The sequence below is a fragment of the Callospermophilus lateralis genome, unplaced genomic scaffold, assembly GCF_048772815.1.
Source record: "Callospermophilus lateralis isolate mCalLat2 unplaced genomic scaffold, mCalLat2.hap1 Scaffold_130, whole genome shotgun sequence".
In the NCBI taxonomy this organism is placed as follows: domain Eukaryota; kingdom Metazoa; phylum Chordata; class Mammalia; order Rodentia; family Sciuridae; genus Callospermophilus; species Callospermophilus lateralis.
The window spans coordinates 1,744,262-1,754,902 of NW_027512473.1; the positions used below are offsets into that span (position 1 = coordinate 1,744,262).

Sequence of the window (10,641 nt, forward strand, 5' to 3'; positions counted from 1 at the left end):
TTTCGATGTGTGGTGCCTGTGGGGTCAAGTGCCCTAATAAAAGGGTGAGAAGGTGGCCCGGGGTGGGGAAAAGCAATGACAGATTCCAGCCCACATGGAAGGAACCACAAGCAATAGCACTAAAATTTATGATGGCCATGATCAGCAGAGCAGGGGACACCTACAAACTCAGCAGTAGCTCCCTGCACCGTGGAGACCAGTGGTTCTTTCCACCGCTGAAGGCACAAAGGCCAATTCACGAGGGCATGTGAGCTGCTGTTCTCATTGGGGACATCTGCCTTTCACGTTGCTCAGATGTCAGGATATTCATGCAAGGACCTGACCTGCGAGGGTTTCCACGTCTCCAAGAAACCCTCAAAGATGGAAGAGTCTGCAAGTTCTTGCTTCTCTTTAGCATGTCCCCAAGCCCTGAAAGCTGAGCCCTTTTCCTCCACGATGCTGAAAGCTAACGTTGTCTCTCTGCTTCCTGTAACCACTAAGTGTGATGCTGAATGACAGCTCCTCACAAAACTGATTGCCAATGAAATTATTGGTTTTGTGCAAAATTAGAGTATCACTGGGAATAAATGAACAAACAAGGGACATGAATGGGGTGTACTCTCCCCCATTCTTCATCTTGACTTACCTAAAAACCAGTCCATCTGTCCACATTGTTTCTGTATAAACCGTGGTGGCTTCTCCTGAGGAAGGCTTTCAAGGTCACCAGAGGAGTGTGGACGTGCGGCAGGAGCACAAAGAGGAGAAAGGGCCTGTCCTTGTTTGTGAAAGAAGAAAACCACTTGAATTATGGACGGGAGATGATGGCGTTCACAGTGGACCTTAAATGTGCTGCGTCAGTGACCTGGGTTCACCTGCTGGGATTTTACTGTGAGGGGTCCCCCACAAACTCATGGGTGAGACCATGCAAGAAAGTTCAGAGGTAAAATAATTAGATTATGAGAGGTGTGACCTAGAAGTGAATTAATCCACTTGGATGAACTTACTGGGTGGTGACTGTAGCAGGTGGGGTGTGGCTGGAGGAGGTGATCCCTGGGATGTGCCTTTGGGGTCTCTATCCTGTCCCTGGTGAGAAGAGCTCTCTCTGCTTCCTGTTGCCCTGTCCTAAGCTGCTCTCCTCCTCCAGGCCCTTCAACCATTTTGTTGTGCTCCACTTGGGCCAGAGCCATTGAGTTGGCCAACCATGGACTGAACCTTGGAAACCATGAGCCCCAAATAAACTCCTCTAAATGTTCTTCTTGGGAACTTTGGTCACAGTGGCAATTTTGTCTGAGTAAAACAACATCCACTGTCACTATAGTACAGGAAGATATTTTGAGAGGGAGGGACGGGACAACCCGTTGACCCACCCTGTGTTACAGAACATTGCCATAATTATTATTTTATAATTAGGTGCTTCTAATTTCTGACTTTCCCTAATTTATATATTATATATCTTCATAGGTATGTATGCATAGGTAAATAGCTATATAGTATAGTATATATATATATATATATATATATATATATATATATATATATATATATATATATATGTGAATATTTAATTATTACTTATATAAGAATGGTTGGGTACTTTCCGGGGTTTCAGACATTCCCTGGGCCTTGAAAGGAGTCCCTGATGCATGACCAGTACTCGGATACTTTCCAATGCAGCCCAGGTAACACAACGCAGAGACCCGAGTGTGGAAACCAATTAATAGAAAAAGGTCAGACCTTTCTTTTTTCTTCTTGTTTTTTTTTAGCACCAGAGATGGAACTCATGGGTACTTCACCACTGAGTCCCTTCCACAGTCCTTTTGATATTTTATTTACAGACAGAGTCTCACTGAGTCTTTTAGGGCCTCACCAAATTGCTGAGTATAGCCTCCAACTTGCCATCCTCCTGCCTCAGCCTCCCCAGCTGCTAGGATGACAGACATGGGCAAAGTGACTCCATAATGAAATCCTTCATCATATACACTGAGGAATACTATGTAGCCATGAAGAAGGAGAGCTTCCTTTCATTTGTGAATGAAGTGTACGGACCTTTTCAATGCACCTGCTGCTATGGAACCCCAGGGTAGCTCATGGCTCAGAACTTGCCTCCTCCAGCATAGTGAGGGTCCCCAGTTTGGATGTAGGCCGTGGCTTCCTGCATCATCAGTCTGATGGTGCTCCCCACATCCATGGGCTGCTTGGTGACCTGGTGGTTCCACATGAGCATGCAATTTCCAGCGTCGCAGGAACCAACAGCTGGAGAAGCACATTGTGAAGAAGAGGAAGACGAGGCCGGCTGTGCCCCTCTTTGGTCCAGGAAACCAAAAGGAGGCCACTGAGCTTGGCGGCTGCGAGAGTCAGGATGCCCAGGGCCAGGACGCAGGTGTAGCGGCTGAACCGGGCAGTCACGGTGACCCACAGCTCTGGGGGCCTGTTGGGGTCACAGTCATTGACCAGGGTGAAGAGCAGCCTGTAGAAGTAGTCGAAGCCATGGTTCAGCGGTTGGTGGCAGTGGTCCCCGCGGGATGCACACCTCACGCCCTGGTGCCACTTTGCTGCAAGCAGGGGTGGGTATTAAGCCACACCAAGGGCGCACGCATTGCCTGGGACAAAGAACCCCGGGGCCATTTGGATGCAGTCAGGGGAAAGAAAACCTTCAAAGAGCAGATCCTGAATCAGCGGAGGCCATGAGTGACCTTAGCCAGGACTTGCTTTTGGTTTTGGGTACCAGGGATTGAACTCAGGGCCACTCGACCCCCAATCCCCATTCCCAGCCCTTTTTGTGTTTTATTTAGTGACAGGGTCTCGCTGAGTTGCTCAGGGCCTCGCTAAACTGCTGAGGTGGGGCTCCAAATTGCAGTCCTCCTGCCTCAGCCTCCTAAGCTACTGGAATTACAGGCAGCGGAGCCAGGCTCTGAAGAGCTTTCTGATTCCTTGTGGCTGAAGAAGATGGACAGGTCCAGAGAAGGAAAGAAGGCAAAATATATATCAAAGAACCCCAAACCTCTGCAATGGGGAGAACTTCTAAACTGGAAACCATTCGAGAGGGCCAGAGCAGGGACAGGTACCAACTTCATCATATACAGGTACCATCCTTCATCATATATACTGAGGAATACTATGTAGCCACGAAGAAGGATAGCTTCCTTTCATTTGTGAATGAAGTGTATGGACCTTTTCAATGCACCTGCTGCTATGGAACCCCAGGGTAGCTCATGGCTCAGAACCTGCCTCCCCCAGCATAGTGAGGGTCCCCACCTTTGGATGTAGGCCATGGCTTCCTGCAGCATTCGTCTGATGGTGAAGGATGAAAGAGTTTTTTTTTTTTTTCTTTTTTCCTCCAGAGGAAAATTGGTCCCTCGACAATTGGATGGGAGGGCCATCAGGTGTCCGCATACCTACGAGGCCGGTGGCATAGCCTTGCTGATTTAGGATTTTTGCAAAAGTGGTTTCGTTGGCAGGAAGCCCGCCTGAGCCCGCATTCCAGTAGAGGACCCGGTACTCATCATTACCCATTCCTGCAGAGCCGACAGCACAGCAATGTTCATGTTCCCTTTGCCAGGAACAGGTCTTAGCAAAGGGATTCTGGGCACCAGGGGACAGTCAGCAGGAATCTGGTTGTCAGCACTTGGGGAAGGTGGGAGGTGATGCTCTAAGTAGGGAGTGGGTGCAGATCAGAGAGGCTGTTAACTGTGCTATTTTGCACAGCATGACCCCACCACTGAGCATCATCCACCCCAATGTCAGCTGTGTAAGTTGGACACATTTTGCCTATCATGAGAACCGACCCAGTATCTATCTATCTATCTATCTATCTATCTATCTATCTATCATTACCTATCATCCAGGTATTATTACATCACATATATCCCCTTCCTATACACACCTCATTTATCTGTATTATGCAGTGACCCAGCCCCTAGAGCTCAAGGAATTCCCCATGCACTGTCAGATGACAAGTGCTAGTCTCTTCCCTTCTACCTTGGAGGAGGCTGCATCTGGTGGGAGCTAAGCTATAAAAGCTCAGACCTTGTTCTTCATGCTCCTAAAGCTGACGACCTCAGTGGCCCCCCATACGAACAGGTTTGCTCCCCTGAGGACAACTGGGAAAGTGCAGAGACACTGGAGGTATCCCACTTTGGAATGTGGTGCTATTGATGAGCAGCAGGTGGAGACCAGAAATGTTATTCAACATCCTACAATGCACATGATGGGCCCATCACAGAGAGTGATCTGGGCCAGTGTACCAGTAGGACCAAGGCTAAAGAACCTTGTCAGTCCTTCCATCCATCCAGCCAGCCACCCATGAACCCATCCAGCCAACCATCCCTCCACCCATCCATTCATCCATTCATCAATCCACTCACCCACCCACCAAGTCATCCACCATTTAACCATCCATCTATCCATTCATCTATTCACCCATTTGCCCATCCAACCACCCATCTGCCCACCCATCCACCCACCCATTCATCCATCCACCCAGCAAGCCACCCATCCACCTATTCATCAATCCATCCAGGATACCATCCATCCATCCATCCATCTATCTGTCCACCCACCCATCCATTCATCCATCCACTCATCCACCCATCCATCCATCCATCCACGCATCCATCCACCTACCCACCCATCTATTCACCCATCCATCCATCCAGGCAACCATCCATCTATCCATCCATCCACCCATCTATCCACCCACCCACCCATCCACCCATCTATCTATCCATCTATCCATCCAGGCAACCATCTATCCATCTACCCATCTATCCATCCACCCACCCACTCACCAATCTATGTATCTATCCATCCATCTATCTACCCACCCATCCACCTTTCCCCCATTCATCCACCCATCTATCCATCCATCTATCGACCCACCCATCCACCCATCCACCACCAATCCACCCACCCATTCATCTATCCATCCACCATGGGTGGATGGGCAGATAGACAAATGGATGATGCCTGGTTGAAAACACGGACAGATGGGTGGGTGGAGGAATGGCTCGTTCATAAATGGATACATAAGATTCATGTTGATGGATTTGAGGTAAAATTCTAGTGAGTTGCTAACCCTGAGAATAAAGGGCTCAGAACAGAGTTCATTTTTACAAGCCTGTGTGTAAGTAATCGTCTACATAGTTTAGCCAACATAAGAAAATACCCCACACTCTCTAAGATCCTCTGGCCTCCAAAGACCCAAATTCAGACCTTCTCCTTGCTGATTTTAAGTGAATTATTCCACTAAACTGCACACAAGGCACCACCCCACCACCCAAACTACACTCTACCTTAGTGTAAGGTTCCCATAGCAACCAACATCCCAGATGCCCAGAGCATCTACCATGATCAGCAGGATGTTTGGCTTGGAGGCGTTCAGTGATTTCTGCTCACAGGTCTGAATAAGCCAACATACAAGGAGGAGAAGCAGGGTGGAGTCCCTGCAGAGGAAATAAATGTACAGGATTTGGCATGCAAAGTATAGACCATGCATATGTATATGTCAGGGGTCTGGTGAGGGATTGAATTGAACTCTTATGATGCCAACTGAGCCCCAAGAGAATTATCCAGTTTTGAGAAGCCTCTGGTTTTGCACGGAATCCAACAGCTCCCAAAAAACCAGGGAGAAGTCCCTATTGCTAATGGCCAATCAAGACCAACGCTGAGAGAGGCCCATTTCCTTCCTGCACCCAAACTGGAGATTCTCAGCAAGCAATCAGAAACTGAGCCATATAATAAGAAAGTTTCCTCCACTTTAACCCCATGCAAACATCACAGAGGTCCCCTCTTTATCCTCTGGGGACACATTTCAAAAATCTCAGAGGATGTTGAAAGTTCAGCTAGTACCTAACCCTATTTAGACTATACTTTTCCAGTATATATAGATGCATGCCATAACGTATAATTTATAATCTAGGCACAGCAAAGGATTAACAGCAGCAAATCATAACAAAATAGTTGTAACAATGTGCTGTGACAAATACCTGATTTACAAGTTTTTCACTTTCTGTTTATTCTCCCCTTTTTAGACATTGGGCAACTGAATCCTGGGAGATTTCTGAGTGCATTTGTGGTGACCTTTTGTCCCTACCAACACCCCAGGGCGATGCTGGAAACACCCTTTCTTGAGAAGTCATGGTCTCTTTCAGTTTGTTTTTTCACTAAATGGTTCCTCTGTTTTAAGGTCATTTGAGCTCAACTCAGTAAAGCGCTGGCGAATGTGGCAAGATTTGGGGTCCCGAAACGGGGCCTGCCGTTTGGGGTCCTTGGCGGGTCAGGAGGTGGCTGATGGTTTGCAGGCACCTTGGCCCACAGTGCTCGGAGCTCCAAGGCTGCACTAGTGGCAGGCAGGCAGGGACACTAGGATTTTAAACCACAAATGGGGGATTCAAAGCAACCCCAGAGACACAGTGCAGCCAGCAGAGAAGAGAGTCCCTGATCGTCTGAATAGGGGGCCAGTCGCCCCACCGCCCATGCGGCTACAAGGAGCGTCACTGCCGGGTCCTGGGCTCCAGCCACCCCAGGACCCAGAGGGACTCAGCTGTCCAGGACGCCCTGGGGGTGGGGCAACCGGGGAGGGCAGACAGGGCAGAGTCACTGTGATGTCACAGTGTGTGGGGAGGAGGGTAGCCTGAGGGAAGGGACATGGGCTGCCATAGATCTTGTGCGCCCTGGGGGTGGGGGACCAGAGGGAAAGCAAGGGTGCAGTGGGCGGAGTAGAGGACCCAGAGTGGGACTGTTGTGTCCTAGCACTGGGAGGGGGTACAAAAGGCTCATCTAGAACATGCTTCACTTCATACAAACACTAAAGGATTTTATAAAAAATGCAAAATAACTCAAAAACAAACACGTGAAATTATAACTAACTGTTCATCATGTGCTCCTTTTAATATTCCTTACTGTACTCCTGGCGTTAATCCAAGGGGACTCCATCCTATTGCTCTTTAACAAATTGATGTTGTTATAATTCAGTCATTTGGACAACTAAGATATATACATCATACTATTGACACTCATACTCATTTTCAATGGACCACAGTTCATCTTAAAAAAAAAAGCTAATGCAGTAATTTCTCATTTATTATCTTGTTTTACTATCATGGGAATTCCTAAAGAAAAACTGACAATGCACCTGCATATACCTCACAAAAATTACATTCTTTTTTTGCAAAAATATGACATTACACATACATTTGGCATACCTTATAATAGTCAGGGTCAAGCTATTATAAAAATGGCAAATCATACGTTAAGAAAACATATACTAAAAATAGAAAGGGTGGATATAGCTATGGCTTATACACCTCAAAATAGTCTTCATAAAACTTTATGAAGTTTTAGTAAACTTTAAATTTTTTAATGTCTGGTCAACTTCTGAGGTTCCTACAGACCAGCAACATTTCTCAACATTTAAATCTCAGCCATTATTTCTAAAATTGGAAATACCTATGTGGTACAGGGTTGAAAATAAAGAATGGATTTCTAGGTTGTTGCACCACATGGGAAGGGGGTTTGTTCTTATTTCTACAGGAAAAACACCTTTCTAGGTACCTTCAAGACTTATCAAATTGCAGAATGAGTGACCCATTTTCAGACAATTTCAGGAGCTGGCAATGCAGAGAACTTCTACGATGGCAACGAGAACAGCAAACCCCCCAACATGAGGACAGATGAAAAACGTGACTCAAGAAGCTAAAAATATCCTCCAAAAGGCAAATCAGCCTTTAAATCCTGTTAATCTTTTTTTAGCTATTCTTACAGTTATTAATTGCCAGGTAAGTTCAGTTGATGCTCATTCTTTTGCTTATTGGGCCTATGTTCCTAACCCTCTGTTGGTGTGCAGCGTTTCCTGGGAGAATCTAAACTTTGTGTGTGTACTAATAATACTAATTTTCCCCCCTCCTATGTGTGGGGGAATTGAAGATATTTCATTCCATAAAAATCTGTATAATACTTTTAATATAACTGTAGTTGTAAAGGAGTCCCATTGTGTATAGGGGCTCGTCCTTTCTGTTTGCCTTTTTTTTAGCACATAATGACTCTCTTTCTTATACTACTTGGGGAGTAAATTATCATAGTTATTCTTCTGCTGTTTTTACTTTCCTGATACCTTCCTGAGGATTTAATACCTCTAGTATGTATGTTAATCAATCATGGCTCACATCTGAAGAATGTATTGTCAGAACTCATCTTCCTTTATGTTCAGCTAAATATTTTAAAACATTTTTAATTCATTTAAAGTGGAAAAAATGTCATGATCATCACCCTAAAACAGTAGTCAAATATCAAAATATCACTATAGTTGATTGGAGTCTTGATCATTCTGAATTTATAGAAAGTTGGTCAAATCGTACTTTAAGATGGCATCGACATAATGGGACAATAAATGCTTGGAGTAGTGATACAATTAAAATGCAATATTATGCTTTGGTCCCCCCAATGTTACAGCATATAAAGTTTTCCATATTTAAGGGGATATTATTGTTAAAGCTCGCACAGAATTATGGGTGCTTGTTAACTTGACTCGTCCTTGTTCTGATTCATTGTCTGTTACTCATTTGTACAATGCTCCTCAAGTTTTGTTACATTGCTCTCGACGATTAATAGGAATAGTTATAGCTTCAATCCTTGCAGTTGCTTCTATAACTGCCACTGCTGCAGTAGCTGGCATTGCTTTATATCAAGGCATTCAAACTGCGGATTTCATGAGAACATGGAATCAAGATGCTCATATATTATGGCAAGAACAAAAGGACTCAGACTCTCAATTGGCTACAGATGTGATCCATTTACAACATACTGTTTCCTGGCTTGGCGATCAAGTGACTATCTTGGCTACCAGAAGTGTACTGAAGTGTGACTGTAATTCTTATAATATTTGTGTGACTCCTGTGCATACAATACCAGTGATTCCTGGGAAATTGTTAAAAGACGGTTAAATGGACATCATAATTTAACTTTAGAAATTATGAATTTGGAAAAGACTATTATGGACACCTTTAGTAAGATATTACTTGAACTAACAGGATCTGACATTTTACAAAAATTGTCTTCAAGTATTGCTAATTTGAATCTTTTAAGTCATTTCTCTACCTTGCTGTCAGCCTATTTAGGTAACACTGGAATAATTTTTATTTTGTGTTTTGTTTTGTATATAGCCTTCCAACACTGGAAAAAGCAAAGTCAATTGAAACATGTAACCTCTCTTATCGTTTCTATTATGGCTCATTTACAAAAACAAAAGGAGGAAGATGTAGAGAATCAGATGTGACTTCATTGCTATTACTGTCCTTGATGGAGTTTACCTGAAAACAGGATATTCTGTCAAAGTATAGAAAGGCAACAGTGGACATGCTTGAAAATGAGGTGTCTGCTGTCCTTGGGAGGGCCTGCTCCTAAACGAGAAGCTCCTTCAAGGTTTAGATAGGTAACAGCGGACATGCTTGAAAACGAGGTGTCTGCTGTCATTGGGAGGACTTGTCTGCAAATGGGATGTTCTTCCAAGTGGGCTAGGAGGGCACTGAGAAAAATTTTATTATCTGTTCTTAACAAAGAGCAGAGCTCAGCATACTCCAGGCCGAGAGTAGATTAGCCATGAGAAGTGGGTCACTTCTGCTGAGAGCCATAGCTAAGTAAGAATGACGCATGGCAATTTTCTTGTCAGCCTACCCCATGTTGCTTAGAGGGAGGACTCTGTATTGTGGAAATGGCTTGCCTTGGACCCAGGTCATTTGCAGTGACATTGCATGAAAAGTGACCTTGCTCAAGGACCAGGGCAGATCCGAGTTTAGGGCGGATCCGGGTTTAGGGTGATCGGGGGTTTAGGGCGATTCCAGGTTTAAGGTGATTCCTGCTGGGAATAGGGCATATCCTGCTGCCTCAGGCGCCCACCAGCTCCTTGATTTCCTGTTGAGTTCTCACGGGATTCAGAGAGTCTTTTGGGATGCAGAGCCCAGTGGAAGGGTTGATTTCCCCAGAACATGCGTGTAGAATGCCAGTGACGGTTCGGGAATTAATAATTGCTGTTTGAATCTACAAGGCTGTGAGTGGCTCGTGATTTTGTGCCCAGCCAGACTGCGGCACACTTCTGATTAAAAAGTAAAACTTCTGTATGCTATGTTTAATTAGCTGAAAGACCTGATTTATTGCTCTTGGAAGGCTGTCTTCTTTGTTCACAATACTATAAAAAGCTTGCTTGGACACAATAAAGGACTTTTTTTCTGCTGCTGCTTTGCTTGCTCAGGTTTTTCTTTCTTTTCCAAGCTGACCTGCAAGTGAATTACTGCAACAATGTCATTTAACAACAGGAGGCAAAACATGAGTGTTAACATATAAACAAATATTCAGTTATAAAGATATATTGCATAGGTAAGGTAAATATAGGTTAAAAATGGACTGTAAACCTGTCATGATGGTCCATGCTTGGGAAGCTGAGTAATTTCAGAAGTTTAAATTCAGCCTCAGCAACTTAGTGTAGTTTCAAACAACTTAGGAAGACAGTCTCAAAATTTGAAAAAGTGGAGAGAGGGCTTAGGAATGTGGCTCACTCTATAAAAATACCTAAACTTAAACTGAAATTAAAAAAAAAAGTTTAAAATATTACACTTCAGTGTTAAAAACAAAAAATAGATTTTATATAATTTTTTCTCAGTATTCAAAAGT

At 44.4% G+C, this 10,641-nt stretch overlaps 1 pseudogene; it reads right to left on the reverse strand.

Annotated features, from left to right (window-relative positions):
* Positions 1 to 290: 290 nt before the first annotated feature.
* On the reverse strand, positions 291 to 3,492 carry LOC143640174 (arylsulfatase D-like; annotated as a pseudogene).
* Between the last annotated feature and the right edge of the window lie 7,149 nt (positions 3,493 to 10,641).